This window comes from Pinus tabuliformis, chromosome 6 (genome assembly GCF_031772625.1).
Source record: "Pinus tabuliformis cultivar Carrire ecotype Pingquan chromosome 6, CPIR1, whole genome shotgun sequence".
Taxonomy (NCBI): domain Eukaryota; kingdom Viridiplantae; phylum Streptophyta; class Pinopsida; order Pinales; family Pinaceae; genus Pinus; species Pinus tabuliformis.
In genome coordinates this window covers 250,652,736-250,671,394 of record NC_142292.1, presented here as the reverse complement: position 1 = coordinate 250,671,394, position 18,659 = coordinate 250,652,736, and the positions used below count along the sequence as shown (strand labels likewise).

The 18,659-nt window shown below is 40.8% G+C and overlaps 2 pseudogenes; both read right to left on the bottom strand.

Annotated features, from left to right (window-relative positions):
* Positions 1–3,000: 3,000 nt before the first annotated feature.
* LOC149258333 (acyl-CoA-binding domain-containing protein 6 pseudogene) lies at positions 3,001–4,133 on the bottom strand (annotated as a pseudogene).
* A 4,389-nt stretch (positions 4,134–8,522) lies between these two features.
* Positions 8,523–9,651, bottom strand: LOC149258332 (acyl-CoA-binding domain-containing protein 6 pseudogene; annotated as a pseudogene).
* Between the last annotated feature and the right edge of the window lie 9,008 nt (positions 9,652–18,659).

Here is an 18,659-nt window from a genome sequence, read left to right as displayed (position 1 = left end):
AAATAATTTGTTCTCACAAATTTTAGATCAGAAGTGGTTGAGTTTTGAGCTGGTGGAATTCGAATTTGCAGCAGTGTTTTCTTGGTGTCGAAGTTGAAATGTCTTTCAAGATATTGCAATTGGAGTATGCTCTTGAAGGCAGCTCGAATTATATTGCATGGAAAGACAGGATGGAGGCGGTGTTAGATGACAATGGTGTTATCACAAAATCAAGCACTGAAGGCTGCTAATCAGTCAGACTCTGTGTAACTATTTCAAACCAGACTTTTGACTAAGGCTTAGCCTCCTTAGCCTGAGAGGGCTCTCTCAAAGGGGTTATTGATTTTAAATATTGATGAGATGGCTAACTCTTGCAAAGTAAATTTAACATATAAATTGGCTGGACAGACCTTACAAAGATTTCCATTGGGCTCATGGAGTTAATCATCATTTCAGCAAACTATAAAACCACTCATTCATAGAAGTCAGGGCATGTAATGTTTAAACACTCAAGACACCTCTCAAATAAACCTCAACTTACAAATACACACAGGAAATCAGAGCAGCAGGGTGAATTCTGAGTGATTGTGTATCTATAAAGCTATAAAACATAAAGAATAAAACCAAACACATATATCTTGAGCATCTGAAACAATGTATGAATCCTGAGAAGAAAAAGCAGTCATTTGTATTACTGAAAACAAGTTCTTACATAAGCCAAAATAAACTCTGTTTCTCAAAAACATCCAACCCTCATTACATAGATGATTCCTCTATATATAGAAACATACTTCTAACTACTTAGAGCTTCCTCCTCCAGCATGAGGGGAGCTCGACCACTGTCACTAATGACCCCTATCTGCTTTGCAACAAACTATTTAATACAATAAGTGCTAACTGAAATTCTAAAGAGTCCTAATTTGATTATAACTCTAAGTCTATCTCCTTCGTAGAATGATTCCTCCTTGTAGCTTTGACACCTTTCCGTTTGGCTGAGATGGCTGAAATGAGAAATTAATGCTTCATGCTGGTTTTGGATACTGAAGGCTTTAATCTGCTCTGTGTTGGCTGAGAATATCCCTAAATTTTCGGTTTTGGTCCCCGATCACTTCGAATATGCAGCAGCATGAACTTTAAGTCTTTAATGAGCCAAGAATATAGGGCATCACCATGCTTCTGATATGATGGAAGCTTCTTTGATGGACAGGTGTGCCAACCAAAACTTCTCGTATGCAGCTCCCTCAAAACCCTAATCACCGAGAATAAAGTGGCTTCATAACCAAAAATCTTAAACTTAGGTTAAAAGATTTCACCTTTTGTTAAAGGTACACCTGGCATATGTTGAATGGCTGTAGCAGCTTCCTTTGATCCCTTTCATGTCACTGAGGTGTTCCCTTTGCAAATTTTTGATTCTTCTTTCAAACTGTTTGCCTGCGTTTTAAAAACAACACCTACAGCAATTTCGCAATTTCGTAGCGCGCTACAAAACTGTAAATGAGCATGGTTAATAGCCTCAACTTTTTAATGCAAGTAACAATAATGAGCCAGACATCTTCATCTTGGTGCCTTAGAATCTCTGGCTTTACCAACACACTTATGGATGGAATCACTGCATCCTGCATTATAATACATAACCTGTTGATCTTTGAGCAGACTTTTGTCTTTGTGCAGTGATATAACCTTGTGACTTGCAGTGAATGTGGCAAAGTTCTAGCAATGCAGTAGCATTCCCAAAAATAAAGTCGCAATTTCCTTCAATGTAACAGTCTCTTAGGTAGTGCTTCCCATAATGTAGATATGCAATGTTCTGCTGCGTGGAAAGCAATACGCTGCCCAAAGAGTATGAATGGTTTCCATTTGACTGTGTACAGGCGTTGCACTTACCCTTCGGAAATACCTTCCTCTTCGGGATGTTTAGGACTCACACCCAGCATTTAAATAAATATCATCTGCCTATGCCATGTTACTTCTCGTACTGTACCTGCAAGTTGTGATGAAACATTGAACAATCTTGAGACAAAAGATAACAAGGCTGCCAATAATGCTTTGGGGCATTCTTCATGTGGTAAATGCCCACATCCAGAGATTGGTACTAATCTAGAATTAGGAAGTTTGAGATTATTTAAGTGGAACAAAAATATCTTCTGCACCAGAAACTATCAGCACAGGCAAGTTCTGCAATCTGACGACCCTCTCACTAAAAAAAATCACTGTGCCCTTTCCCACAGGAATGCTTGGCAGGCATATTGCGCAGGACATCATCCTCTTCCATCCTCATCTTGAACATAAGAGTTTCCCACCAATAGTTTTATCAAGCACTAACATAGAGTTCCCTGAAGTTCAAACATCTACCAACATTCTATTTCTCATACAACTAAGACCACAATCTTGAACGACCACGATCGCTATTGTAGCTTCGCTTGGAATGATGTTTCTTGTCATTTTTATTGCTTCCCTCCACCATACCTTTGAGATAAATCACATCTTCTATCCTTCTCATAACATTCATTACAAATCTGGAAATCCCGCAAGCATATCTTGCAGACCCAGTATTTGGAATTCACCAAGGCATGGAAACAGTGAGAACAACGAGGATGCAAATTAATCGACATATGATGTCGTTTAATCCCCTCGATGAGCATCTTAAGCTGCTTCATTACAAGATTATCCTTCTGAGAAACAGTCAAACACGTTCCTCTTCTGTAATTCCAGTTCTCTTCTTCCATCTTCATTTTAAATTCCTCCAGCTTATCTGGAAGGAAATTTCCCTTACAGTATGGCAAACGAGCAGCTGTGGTGTTGCTCTTTCCCCAAAACTGGTTATAGATGTTTGTCAACTTCAGAACGATTCTCTCATTAATGGCCTTCATTCAATAAGATATACCTGTTGAGAGCTGGATCCGTCGATATCACCGTCGGGCATCCTCAATTTAAAGTGCCATGTGTTCATTACCCTGCTCTGATGCATGCCATGTGTGCACGTTGCTGTCGTTCAATCATCACTGCAGAAACTTGACTTTCCTACGCATATATCATATTCCCCAAATCAAGAATCCATGCAGCCTTACTCTGTTCAACATCAAAATCTAGTATATGAACGTTCTGCTCATCCTTGAAGGCTTCACAAATTTCACCATTGTTTGAAGTAGGCACTAAACTCAGACCCTCGCTAGCAAGTGGCACTCGTCCTTGTACAGTGGTTACAACAGACCAGACAAGTGTAGACATATTCAAAACCATGGTCTCTGAGACACCACTTTTGTTATCACCTCCACCTACAATATACCAATTTTCACCAATTGAGACACCTGCATGCCCAGCTCGAGGGGTGGGCAAAGTGCCTTGGATTTTTTGGCCGTGACCATTCCATACTCTGCAAGTCAAGGACATGAAGACAATTGAAACATGTGGAATGAGAACCGCCACCAAAAATCAAAAGACACCGATTTGCGTGTACTGTAGCAGTGTGATCAGACCGTGGTGTTGGAGGCGTACCCACAACTTCTACAACATCCCGATTCATCATTTCCAAGTCGAGAATATTCAGATCATTCAGAAGACTCCTCCTTGAATCTTCACCGCCAAACATAATTAAACTGGACCCTACGAGAGTGACAAATTGACCACCGCGTGCAATCGAAGGTTTTCCATATGACTTTAGTACACACCATGTACAGGATTCTGTGTCAAAAGATCGAACTGTTACAACGTCAGAAGGATCCTTTGTATGTCCAGCAACAGCTAGAATCTTGTTGCCCCATTGAATCAGGCAATGGCCAGCACAAGGAGATAAAAGTTCTTGAGAAGAGTCAGATGCCATCTTTGTATTCAGTTTGGACCATGTCAAAGATTTCAAATCGAACACCTGCATATCATTTAGGTAGCGCCCATTGTGATTTCCACCAAAGACATACATTTTCTCTTGCACTACTGCTGCTGCATGCTCATAGCGGGCTTTCGGTTGCCGACCAGTTACTGACAGTGAAACCCACTGGTCATAAACCGCAACTGATCCCAGGCCTTCCAATATAACATCCTTATCTTGTGTCTCTACAAAACTTCCGTTGTCAATGGCAGTATCTTTAGGAACAGAAACAGAATTGTCGTGATGGGAAGCTGATTCCTTGGATGGTTTTTCCACTTCTACCATTTGCTAGGGTACTAAGAACCTTATAAGCTGACAACTGTTGATGCAAACCAAATGGATTTTGATAAACATGACAGCTGGGTAAGGTCTGCTATGGATTAGGACAAATCCCCGATTTCGCAGCGTAGCTAGTGCAAAATATGAATTATGCGCTACGAAATCACTTAAAACATGCTGCGCTGCGAAACTGATAGACAAGATTTATATGCCTTTGACAAACAATTGAACTGATGTGAAAAATTTAAATTTTTTTCTTGAGTGATAACAGTGGCTCCACTTGGGATAGTGTGCTCCTGTAGTACACTAAGAACTGGTAGGTCCAGTGCCTTATCCTCTTATGATGAACAAAAATTTATTTGACAAACATCCTCTTCGAGCTTCTTGGGCCTTCACCTCGGGCTTAAGCTTGATGACCACTGTAGGAGAAAGAAATCTATATCTATTTAAAAAAAAAAAATGCTCAGTCAACCTTGAGCTTATTTGCATTTACCTACCTACCTACCCTAACAATTTCAACTTCTTTCTGCTCAATCAATATGAAATTTCCAATGTAGCCAATCATTTGTCTTATCTGATATTTGATTTCTTTGACTGCATCGGAGTTCAGAGCTAATATGATAGTGTGATGACCGCTGCCACTGAAATTGTCTCTGATCTTTATAGGAAAACTGAAACACTGGAGAGTAAAACTCTTCCATGTAATCAGCTATAGGATCCCAGAATACATGATCAGCTTGATGGTTCTTGTAACTTTCTGGTTATGCAAACTGATCTTCAACAACAGTGTACAGTTCCTCAATCATGAAAGAGAAAGGAACCAACATTGTCTTCTTGCGTTCTGCCATAGAAAACTTCTGAAAACAATATGCCTGAATTTGACCTTCTACACCTTCAATTTCTTTCTCAATGTCCTCAGCAACTTCATCCAAAAATCTCATCTTATCCTCTGCCTTGCAGTCAAAGGATTTTAGATATGAGGACAAGGACAAAGGAAAATTTTCATTTGTTTCTCCATTACTATGATCATTATTCCATTGTTTGAAACCTTGAACTGAAGGAGAGTTTGCCACCACCTCTGACCTATCTATCCATTCCTCCAAAAACATAAGCCATAAGTCTTGAAATGACTTAACGGATTTGATAGGAAAACTTTCAATCCATTGTTTACATTTCCCTTGAAGTGAATCATAGAATAACATAATGCAAACATCCTCATGTTTAACTCTAAGAAGCTGTGAAAATTCACAAAAATCTGATATATGCTTCAAAGTTAAACTCAAATCTTCTCTGTTGAATTTTGGACCATTCCTTAGAAAATATGCATCCTTGGGAAAATGATTTGGGAAACCATGAATTCCTGAAAAATCTATGCATGCATACCTTGAAATAAGAATGGTAACCTCTGGGTCCTTCATAACTCCAGTGGAATCACCATGAACCTATGAATTTCGAATTCTTCAACAATGGAGTCGCCAAGGTAGTTTTGCAGCCTCAAAAAACTTCTGAGCTCCTGCTACCTTCAGAAGTTCAGCTTCATGATTTCGGGAAAGAATAATCTTCAGGCTCCCGGCAGACACACCAAAATGTTATCAAAAAATCAAGCACTGAAGGCTGCTAATCAGTCAGACTCTGTGTAACTATTTCAAACCAGACTTTTGACTAAGGCTTAGCCTCCTTAGCCTGAGAGGGCTCTCTCAAAGGGGTTATTAATTTTAAATATTGATGAGATGGCTAACTCTTGCAAAGTAAATTTAACATATAAATTGGCTGGACAGACCTTACAAATATTTCCATTGGGCTCATGGAGTTAATCATCATTTCAGCAAACTATAAAACCACTCATTCATAGAAGTCAGGGCATGTAATGTTTAAACACTCAAGACACCTCTCAAATAAACCTCAACTTACAAATACACACAGGAAATCAGAGCAGCAGAGTGAATTCTGAGTGATTGTGTATCTATAAAGCTGTAAAACATAAAGGATAAAACCAAACACATATATCTTGAGCATCTGAAACAATGTATGAATCCTGAGAAGAAAAAGCAGTCATTTGTATTACTGAAAACAAGTTCTTACATAAGCCAAAATAAACTCTGTTTCTCAAAAACATCCAACCCTCATTACATAGATGATTCCTCTATATATAGAAACATACTTCTAACTACTTAGAGCTTCCTCCTCCAGCATGAGGGGAGCTCGATGACTGTCACTAATGACCCCTATCTGCTTTGCAACAAACTATTTAATACAATAAGTGCTAACTGAAATTCTAAAGAGTCCTAATTTGATTATAACTCTAAGTCTATCTCCTTCGTAGAATGATTCCTCCTTGTAGCTTTGACACCTGGCTTCCTTTCCGTTTGGCTGAGATGGCTGAAATGAGCAATTAATGCTTCATGCTGGTTTTGGATACTGAAGGCTTTAATCTGCTCCGTGTTGGCTGAGAATATCCCTAAATTTTCGGTTCTGGTCCCCCATCACTTCGAATATGCAGCAGCATGAACTTTAAGTCTTTAATGAGCCAAGAATATAGGGCATCACCATGCTTCTGATATGATGGAAGCTTCTTTGATGGACAGGTGTGCCAACCAAAACTTCTCGTATGCAGCTCCCTCAAAACCCTAATCACCGAGAATAAAGTGGCTTCATAACCAAAAATCTTAAACTTAGGTTAAAAGATTTCACCTTTTGTTAAAGGTACACCTGGCATATGTTGAATGGCTGTAGCAGCTTCCTTTGATCCCTTTCATGTCACTGAGGTGTTCCCTTTGCAAATTTTTGATTCTTCTTTCAAACTGTTTGCCTGCGTTTTAAAAACAACACCTACAACAATTTCGCAATTTCGTAGCGCGCTACGAAACTGTAAATGAGCATGGTTAATAGCCTCAACTTTTTAATGCAAGTAACAATAATGAGCCGGACATCTTCATCTTGGTGCCTTAGAATCTCTGGCTTTACCAACACACTTATGGATGGAATCACTGCATCCTGCATTATAATACATAACCTGTTGATCTTTGAGCAGACTTTCGTCTTTGTGCAGTGATATAACCTTGTGACTTGCAGTGAATGTGGCAAAGTTCTAGCAATGCAGTAGCATTCCCAAAAATAAAGTCGCAATTGCCTTCAATGTAACAGTCTCTTAGGTAGTGCTTCCCATAATGTAGATATGCAATGTTCTGCTGCGTGGAAAGCAATACGCTGCCCAAAGAGTATGAATGGTTTCCATTTGATTGTGTACAGGCGTTTCACTTACCCTTAGGAAATACCTTCCTCTTCGGGATGTTTAGGACTCACACCCAGCATTTAAATAAATATCATCTGCCTATGCCATGTTACTTCTCGTACTGTACCTGCAAGTTGTGATGAAACATTGAACAATCTTGAGACAAAAGATAACAAGGCTGCCAATAATGCTTTGGGGCATTCTTCATGTGGTAAATGCCCACATCCAGAGATTGGTACTAATATAGAATTAGGAAGTTTGAGATTATTTAAGTGGAACAAAAATATCTTCTGCACCAGAACTATCAGCACAGGCAAGTTCTGCAATCTGACGACCCTCTCACTAAAAAAAATCACTGTGCCCTTTCCCACAGGAATGCTTGGCAGGCATATTGCGCAGGACATCATCCTCTTCCATCCTCATCTTGAACATAAGAGTTTCCCACCAATAGTTTTATCAAGCACTAACATAGAGTTCCCTGAAGTTCAAACATCTACCAACATTCTATTTCTCATACAACTAAGACCACAATCTTGAACGACCACGATCGCTATTGTAGCTTCGCTTGGAATGATGTTTCTTGTCATTTTTATTGCTTCCCTCCACCATACCTTTGAGATAAATCACATCTTCTATCCTTCTCATAACATTCATTACAAATCTGGAAATCCCGCAAGCATATCTTGCAGACCCAGTATTTGGAATTCACCAAGGCATGGAAACAGTGAGAACAACGAGGATGCAAATTAATCGACATATGATGTCGTTTAATCCCCTCGATGAGCATCTTAAGCTGCTTCATTACAAGATTATCCTTCTGAGAAACAATCAAACACGTTCCTCTTCTGCAATTCCAGTTCTCTTCTTCCATCTTCATTTTAAATTCCTCCAGCTTATCTGGAAGGAAATTTCCCTTACAGTATGGCAAACGAGCAGCTGTGGTGTTTCTCTTTTCCCCAAAACTGGTTATAGATGTTTGTCAACTTCAGAACGATTCTCTCATTAATGGCCTTCATTCAATAAGATATACCTGTTGAGAGCTGGATCCGTCGATATCACCATCGGGCATCCTCAATTTAAAGTGCCATGTGTTCATTACCCTGCTCTGATGCATGCCATGTGTGCACGTTGCTGTCGTTCAATCATCACTGCAGAAACTTGACTTTCCTACGCATATATCATATTCCCCAAATCAAGAATCCATGCAGCCTTACTCTGTTCAACATCAAAATCTAGTATATGAACGTTCTGCTCATCCTTGAAGGCTTCACAAATTTCACCATTGTTTGAAGTAGGCACTAAACTCAGACCCTCGCTAGCAAGTGGCACTCGTCCTTGTACAGTGGTTACAACAGACAAGACAAGTGTAGACATATTCAAAACCATGGTCTCTGAGACACCACTTTTGTTATCACCTCCACCTACAATATACCAATTTTCACCAATTGAGACACCTGCATGCCCAGCTCGAGGGGTGGGCAAAGTGCCTTGGATTTTTTGGCCGTGACCATTCCATACTCTGCAAGTCAAGGACATGAAGACAATTGAAACATGTGGAATGAGAACCGCCACCAAAAATCAAAAGACACCGATTTGCGTGTACTGTAGCAGTGTGATCAGACCGTGGTGTTGGAGGCGTACCCACAACTTCTACAGCATCCCGAGTCATCATTTCCAAGTCGAGAATATTCAGATCATTCAGAAGACTCCTCCTTGAATCTTCACCGCCAAACATAATTAAACTGGACCCTACGAGAGTGACAGATTGACCACCGCGTGCAATCGGAGGTTTTCCATATGACTTTAGTACACACCATGTACAGGATTCTGTGTCAAAAGATCGAACTGTTACAACGTCAGAAGGATCCTTTGTATGTCCAGCAACAGCTAGAATCTTGTTGCCCCATTGAATCAGGCAATGGCCAGCACAAGGAGATAAAAGTTCTTGAGAAGAGTCAGATGCCATCTTTGTATTCAGTTTGGACCATGTCAAAGATTTCAAATCGAACACCTGCATATCATTTAGGTAGCGCCCATTGTGATTTCCACCAAAGACATACATTTTCTCTTGCACTACTGCTGCTGCATGCTCATAGCGGGCTTTCGGTTGCCGACCAGTTACTGACAGTGAAACCCACTGGTCATAAACCACAACTAATCCCAGGCCTTCCAATATAACATCCTTATCTTGTGTCTCTACAAAACTTCCGTTGTTAATGGCAGTATCTTTAGGAACAGAAACAGAATTGTCGTGATGGGAAGCTGATTCCTTGGATGGTTTTTCCACTTCTACCATTTGCTAGGGTACTAAGAACCTTATAAGCTGACAACTGTTGATGCAAACCAAATGGATTTTGATAAACATGACAGCTGGGTAAGGTCTGCTATGGATTAGGACAAATCCTCGATTGCGCAGCGTAGCTAGTGCAAAATATGAATTATGCGCTACGAAATCACTTAAAACATGCTGCGCTGCGAAACTGATAGACAGGATTTATATGCCTTTGACAAACAATTGAACTGATGTGAAAAATTTAAATTTTTTTCTTGAGTGGTAACAAATGGGTTGAAGGAGTTCATAGATGCTGAGGTCCCAAAGCCTACAGATGCTGCTCAAGTTGAGGCTTGGCAAAAGAAGACAACAAAGTGTCGAAGGATTCTGTTGGAGGGCGTGAAGGATCACATTGTATCTAGCCTGCATGGAAAGGATTCTCCATACTTGATGTGGAAAGCGTTGACAAATTTATTCCAAAGCAAGAGCGACTAGAGGAAGTTGGTGCTCAAGGATAAACTCATAAACATTAAGTGTGAGAAAGGAGACAGTATGCCCAAGTATCTCACGAAGTTCACCCAATGTCGGGATGAGCTAGGAAGTGTGGGGGTGATTGTTGATGATGAGGACTTGGTGAGCTTGGCTCTCCTCAGTCTTCCGAAGAGTTGGCATTCCTATCAGGACTCTGTCAATGGTCGGGAGAAATTTCCAAGATGGGAGAGACTTTGGTCTGATCTTGTGCAAGAGGAGATCAGGCGGAATACCAGGGACAGATCTTCATCAAAGGCATCTGATGAAGAAAATTGCACTTTGGTTGCCAAAGAAAAGAAGGGGAAGAACAAGAATGCTTCTCATTCCGGTGCGAAAGGCAAGAATCAGGACATGTCCAAGGTGAAGTGCTTTCATTGACACTAGTACGGACATTATGCCACAAATTGTCCGCAGAAGAAGAAAAATAAGCAAGCTGTTGGATCTGCAGTGGGAGAGGCCTTAGCCTCACAGTTGAGCTAGATTTTTCACTGATAACATGCTTGGTATCAAGTGTGATGGGATTGGTATGGTTCTTGGACAGTGGTGCGTCTTTTCACATGACAGGAGATCGAGATTTGTTTTATGATCTGGATGAGAAAGATCTTGGAGTGCACATCGAGATGGGCGATGATGGTAGATACAGTGCGACCGGTATTGGTACCATTTCCTTTGAGAGGGAGTCTGGTAAACCCTTCATATTGAAGGAAGTGATGCATGTTCCAGGATTGAAGAACAATCTTATCTCTGTGGCAATGTTAGAAGACAAGGGATATGATGTTGTCTTCAGCGAGGGAAAGGCTTTCCTGCACAGTAAGTGAACTGGAGAAACCTGGAAGATAGGGGTTCGATGGATGGCTGCGCAGCAATGGCATGCAAGGTAGCAGGATTGGTGAGCTGGGATGATGGCGAGCTGTGGTACCGGAGATTGGGCCACCTTCACCATGGAGCCTTGAAGATACTGCAGCAGATTTCTACTGGGATTCCTAAAGGCACTCTTGCGTAGTCAAATCAGTGCAAGGGGTGTACTTTGGGAAATTTTTGAAAGCCACCTTTCACGAGAAGGATAGTCACGCCACGATGATCCTTGAGAGAATTCACACAGACGTGTGTGGACCTTTCTCAGCAGCTTCAACAGCAAAGAACAAGTACTATGTGATCTTTGTTGATGATTTTTCTCGAAAGTGCTGGATCTTCTTCATGGAGAAGAAGAGTGAGACATACTCAAAGTTCTGTGAGTTCAAAGCACTGGTCGAGAAGGAATCAGGGAAGAAGGTGAAGGCTCTTAGGAGCGACAATGGTGGTGAATTCATCTCTGGCGAGTTCAAGGACTTTTGCAGCGCAAAAGGGATTCGAAGAGAGCTCGTAGATCCCCATAACCCATAGCAAAATGGGGTTGCTGAGGAGAAGAACAGAACGATCATGGGTGCTGCACTGGCGATGTTGCATGATCAGGCCTACCCCTTCACTTGTGGGCAGAGGCATGCAATACTGCAGTATATGTGCAGAATCGTTGTCCTCACAAGATACTTGGCATGAGTACACTCGAGGAGGCTTATTTTGGTAAGAGGCCTGATATTTCCCATTTGAGGATTTTTGGTTCTCCTGTTTACATGCATGTGATGAAGGATGCCAAGAAGAAGCTGGAGCCGACCGCAGAGGTTGGGATATTTGTGGGGTACACTGATATGCCCCACAACTATCATGTGTACTTTCTAGACAGTCGCAAGATTGTTGTGTGACAGGATATCAAATTTCAGGAGGAGAAAGCCATGAAGTGTTTGCTTGAGAGAGAGCCACACTTGAAAGCAGATGAGGAGCTATTAGTTCCAAAGAATGAGCTTTAGGATGTGGATCAGCCACAAGATGAAGTTCATGGAGTGGAAGAGACCACTCATGCAGCGCCAACCATTAGAGGGTGAAAGCGCACTACAGAAGCTAAGCGACTGGCTCAAGATGCAGAGAAGGTTGTAGGACCACCTGCAGCACAGTGTAGACAGAGACAGTCACCTGATCGGTACACTGGATACGTGGCTCTTGTGAGCAAATGTGTCGTGACTGAGCCATCCTCTTTCGAGGAAGCTGTGGAGGATCCCGCATGGGTAGATGCCATGGTGGAAGAGTATGATTCGATTGTCAGAAACAGTGCATGGGAGATTGTCCCAAGACTGGAGGGGAAATCAGTGGTGGGTTTGAGATGGATCTACAAAGTGAAGCAGGCAGCTGACGGGAGTGTGGAGAAGTACAAGGCAAGATTTGTTGCCTGAGGCTTCTCACAGATAGAGGGGATCGATTATGAGGAGACCTTTGCACCTGTCGCAAGGTATTCTTCCATACGAACGATTCTTGCTCTCTCAGCGCAGATGGGGTGGCACATCCATCAGATGGATTTGAAGATTGCGTTCCTCAACGGAGTCATTGAGGAGGAGGTGTACATAGAGCAGCCTAAAGGTTTCGAGATCTTCAGCAGCAAGTCGCATGTGTGCAGGCTGAAGAGAGCGCTGTATGGGTTGAAACAAGAACCTCGTGCTTGGTACACACGTATAAACAGTTATTTCACTGGACTTGGATTCTCCAAGAGTGAGGCGGATCCTAACCTATACCAGATTGTGGTGGAGGGTAAGTTGCTGATCATTTTACTTTACGTAGATGATTTGATTTTGATGGGAGATGAGCTGTTGATACTTTCATGCAAGGAGGATCTTGCTAGAGAGTTTGAGATGAAGGACTTGGGCCTCCTTCATTATTTCCTGGGATTGGAAATTTGGCAGCGCAGTGATGGACTATTTGTTTCTCAGGGTAAGTATGCCTGGGAGATACTGGAGAAGTTCAACATGCATGGCTGCAAGCCTGTTGATACTCCTCTTCCTGGAGGTTGGAGGAAGGAGGATGCTACTTCAGCGGAGGTAGTGGATGTCACTGTTTATCGACAGTTGGTGTGGTCGCTTATGTATCTGGTCAATACATGACCCAATATATGTTATGCTGTTAACCAGCTTTCACAAGCTATGGTTAAGCCAACCAAGCTCTTTTGGAAGGCAGGAAATCATGTATTGCGTTATCTCAGAGGCACATCGGGATATGGATTGTGGTACAGACATGAAGATGAGGTGAAGCTATGTGGCTTCATGGATGCAGATTGGGCAGGGAGCCCAACGGACAGAAAGAGCACATCTGGAGAGATCTTCAGTATCGGGTCGACAATAGTTTCTTGGTACAGCAGGAAGCAGAGATCCGTGGCACTTAGTTCAGTAGAGGTTGAATATATGGCAGCAAGTTTGGCTACATGCGAGGCTATATGGATGAGGAAGATCCTGGTCGGGTTGTTTGGGTCACACTTGGAGCCTACTGTGATTTATTGTGATAACCAGAGTTGCATTAAACTCTCGGCTAATATAGTATTTCATGATAGATCCAAGCACATCGTCATCAGGGACCATCATATCAAAGATTGTGTGCAGCGGAGAATCATGTTACTTTCATACATTCCCACGGAGGATCAGTATGTTGATATCTTGACGAAGGCGCTCACCAGGAGCAAATTCGAATACCATAGAGGCAGGATAGGGGTTGCAGATAATCCATATCTTGTTGAGAGGGAGTGTTGAAAATGCAACAAGATGATGGAGCTTAGTGAAAAGAAGTCGCCTTCACTAAGTGGGCCCACATGCTATTTTTGGTGCAAAGTCTATTTTTAGACTATGTCTATTTTTAGACATATGGATCATGGTCTATGAGTTGCAGGATGTTATTTATGGATGATTGGTCATGTTGGTAAAAATAGATGGACCTCTATTTTTAGAAATATGGGCGGAGTCTATTTTTAGATTGCCAGTCTAAAAATAGAACAGTCGAATATTATTAGCTCTTAATAATATTTGGACTATAAGCATTATCTTATCCTCTTGCAGCACTTCAGTTCGAGCTACGGATGTGGCACATGCAACTGCCAGAAGGAAATACACTTTTCCTATGGGTTAGTTGAGCTATTGCATGATGGATTTCAGTTAGAACTCAAGTGATTGAGTTTGGTGGAGTTGATTGCGGAGTTGATGGAGTTGTGTTCAATTTGACTTAGTTGAACTAGTTGTATTTAGTCTAACTGCCAAATACACTAGTGATGAGTGATGTGAATTAATTATTAATTAATTCACTAATTATTAACTCATAAATCAACTAAAGAATACATCAGTTAACTCAGTGCATGGACAATTTAGTGGAGACAAGTGTTAGAGGTGGGTGAAAGGGTGAGACTACTATCAGTTGTGACTATAGCTGTGCATGAGATTTTCACAATCATTGATTGAGATTTCCAATGAGGATTGCGTAGTACAAGCCAAGGGAATTCGAACTTGGACCTGATCTATTCTCAACTTGGATTGCGCAGTAGAGGCAGGCAAACAGTGGAGGAGATTTGAACCCGTGACTTGTTCAGATATGAGCTAGTTTGTGTGTAGCAGGTGGAGATAGTACTGAGTACTTGTGAGCAGTATTGTACTATGTATTGTTACATGTTCTCTATCATTATAATATACAGATAGTTGGGGGTTTTCAGCTGTATGCTTTCCCCGTTACATACTGTGTTGATATGTGTGATTGATGTTTCAATGTGTGCATGCGATTGTTTTAATTCCGCAAATTGATGATCAATGGTAGAGGAGGTTATGTATTATGCATGCATTCCGCAAATAGTGTATAATCAGGATAATCTCTGTGAATAAGTGTTATATTATTAAAAATTTCTACACTTTGCTGTGGGGAGAGTAACCAAGGAGAATGCCTTCATCTGCTCTAGGTTCAAACTTGCCAAGATTTTCATCAGTATTTTTGATGTAGCATTTGCTCCCAAAATTTTTGAAGTATTTTACCGTGGGAGTCTTACCATACCATAGTTCGTGAGGAGTCTGAGTGCTGTTTACCCGGACGTTTGTTTTGTTGAGAATAGTAACTGCTGCAAATGCAGCTTCACCCCAGAAGGTTGCGGGAGTTCCAGACTCGTCAAGCATAGCACAAGCCATTTGTTGAACCATTCTGTTCATCCTTTCCACTACTCCATTTTGCTGAGGAGTCCTAGCTATAGAGAATTCCCTTCTTATTCCATGTTCTTCACAAAAATCGAAAAATTCATTCGAGGTAAATTCTCCTCCTCGATCAGACCTGAGGCATTTGATTCTGCGATCTGATTCATTCTCCACCAAGGCTTTGAATGATTTGAACTTTTCAAAGGCTTTGTCTTTGTGCTTCATAAGTCCTATCCAACACATCCTTGAAAAATCGTCAATGAATAATATAAAATATTCTTCTCCTCGAGGTGACCTTTTCCTAGATGGACCACATACATCAGTATGGACAAGTTCAAGTGGCCTGCTAGCTGATCCTTCCTTCTCAGGGAAGTTAGTTCTGGTTTGCTTGCCAAACTGACATGATTTGCATATTGTATTGTCTGGAATTCTAATGTCTGGAAGATCACGAACTGCCTGATATTTGCATGCTTTCCTTATCTGAGAGAAGCTTAGATGCCCCAATCTTTTGTGCCATAGCTAGTGTTCATCATTCTTGCTCAGATAGCATTGTTGTTGTCCTCCCTTGAGAATGTATAGATTATTTGGAGTCCTTATGCCTTTGATCATTGTTTCTCCTGTATCAAGCTCACGAACAATACATGCATTTGACCGAAATATCACCTCATTTCCTTGATCACACATTTGACTGACACTCAATAGATTATTCTTTAAGCCATCAACATACATGACATTTCTCGCTTTGACCTTTTCTTTTAAAAGAACAGAACCTTTACCTTTTATGAGTGCAGGGGTGTCATTTCCAAATGAGACCTTCTTCTCCTTTTCTAAGGCACTATATGACTGAATTTTTTCTTTATCACCTGTCATATGTTTCGAACATCCACTGTCGATGTACCATTGATTTTCCTGCCCTTCCACATATAAGGCTATACCACATCTTTCTGGTTGCGGTTCTTTCATTCTCCATGTTTTGGCATTTGAGGCTTGTTCCTTCCGAGTTGTCTGCCGAAACCTGCTCCTGCATTCAAAATCTTCATGACCAAAGTTGTTACAAATAGAACATTCTATTTCATTTTCAAGAGCAGAAAAGTTATTGTAGCTCCTTTTCATGATCCCAGTCATACTTCTTTGTTTTTGAGCTTCTCTAGTCATGATTGTCTTATAGGAAACACATTGAGCTGCTTTGTGACCAAAGTTATGACAAGAGAAACATTGGCCATTGAATAAACTCCTGTGATTATCAAATCTACCATCCAAATGATTGTAGTTTCTATTGACATCCATTCTTGAGGAAAATTGAGAAGGTTTTACCTGTGGTTGGTTGTAGCTTCTGTTCATCCTTAAAGTAGATTGCCCCCGATTTACCTGGTAGTCTTTGTTCATTCTTGAGGTAAATTGTCCCTGATTTACCTGGTGATCTCCATTGGGCCTTTGCTCATTTCTCCTTGCTGCATCAAGATAACTTTTGGAGGTGGATGGTTTCTGCGCTTGAGATGCTTCTTCATTATATCCCAGACCTGTCTTGATTAGTGGAGAACGCTGCACTTTGATAATCTCATCTAAAGTTTCAGATCCTTTAACAAATCTAAGATTAAGAGCTTTTGTTTTCTCAATCTCTTTTCTAAGTCCCACAATTTCACATTCTAACTTTTCATGATGTTTTTCCCTTTCAGCCAGTTGGAATTGCAGAGTATCAATAATCATATTTTTCTCTTCTAAACAAATTTTGAGTTTAGAAATCTCTTCATAAAGACCTTCTTCATCTATAGCATCCAAAAAATTATCATCTTCAAAAGCCATTAAAAGTCTATAATTATTATCTTGTTCATCTTCATCACTATTTGAAAGTCCGTCACTATCTTCATGAGTGTAATAGCTTTTCTTATTTACATTCTGTTTTCTGTTCCATCTAACTAGTTCCTTACCTTTGTCAGGCTTATCTTTATGAGGACGCTTGGCAGCATAGTGACCGACTCTTCCACAAGCAAAACATTTGAAAGGTAACTTACCTCTGAATCTTCCAGCACCCCGTTGAAGGTTTTTGACAAAATTCGATTCTTCCTCTTCTTCTGACATATGTCCCGAGTCATAGGAATCTCCTTTTCCTGAGGCCTTGAAAGTGGGTTCTCTTCTGTCTGATGGTCCCTCTTTCCTCATTTCATAAGCGGTTAGAATTTCGTGAAGCTGCGACATGGTAATGCTCTGTAGATTCTGTTTTTCTTCTATTGCAAAAAATTTTGATTCAAACTTAGAAGACAAAGACCTTAGAACCTTTTCAACCAAAACAACCTCTTTTATTTCTTCACCCAAGTTTTTCATACAATTAACAATCTCATCTATATGTAGGAAATAGTTAGCCACACTTTCATCATTGTGCATTCTGAGATTTTCATACTGAATTCTGAGGGTTTGAAGTTTTGTTCGTTTTACCTGTTCATCTCCTTCATAGCTCAGAACGATCTTGTCCCATATTTCTTTTGCGGTTTTGAGCTGCATAACCTTGACGAATTTTGTTTGAGATAGACTCCCTAATAGAGTATTGACAACCTTTGCATTTGTTTCATACTGCTTCTTCCCAGCCGGATCTGTAGGAGTTGCTGATGGAAATGTGTACCCTGTATCTATGATATCCCAGACTTCTGTACCAAGAGATTGAAGGTAGGTTGTGATTCTTACCTTCCAATAGACGAAGTTGGTCCCATCAAAAATTGGTGGCCTGATCGATGCTTCTCTCTCGTAGTTGCTCATGATGATAGATCTTCCTTCAAGCGATCAAGCTTCTTCTGAAGGACCGGCTCTGATACCAATTGTTGGAAATAATACTAAGAGGGGGGGTGAATCAGTATTATTAAGTCAATTATTTTTCCTTTCACACCCAGATCATATACGCTACTTCAGTTAGTGAAAACCGCATATATACACAACTACAGATAAGGAAACCAGCGTATACCATGCAGACTTATAATTTAATTTATTCTACAAATGTTGATCATTAATCTGTGCATTAGAATCATATAAACAGTAACCAGGAATAGTAAAACAGATTAGAAGACAATGACACACAAGAACACAATATATAAGGTGGAAACCCAATGTGGGTGAAAACCACCTGCTGCAATTCGTCTCTATCTTCTTTTAATTAGAAACTTCTTTCTACAATGTTTCTGTATTGGTGCAGACTTATACCAGTACGCAGGCTTCAACCTGTAGAAGGCTACAACCTTCTCTCGTTCTCCAGCCTTTCCTGGAAGGGAGCTACAACCCCCTTATCTCTTGTACTAGCTGAGGTACTAGTACGTAGGTGCTAACCTACAGAAGGCTACAACCTTCTCTTTCTTCTAGGGACCACGTTTCATAAATTTTCAGACTGGATCCATGAATAACATCAATCAAACATCAAGAATCTCTGCATCAAACAATCTCCTTTTCACCAATCTAAACTGAATCAAATAGACACTTCTCTGACAGTTGTACCCAAAA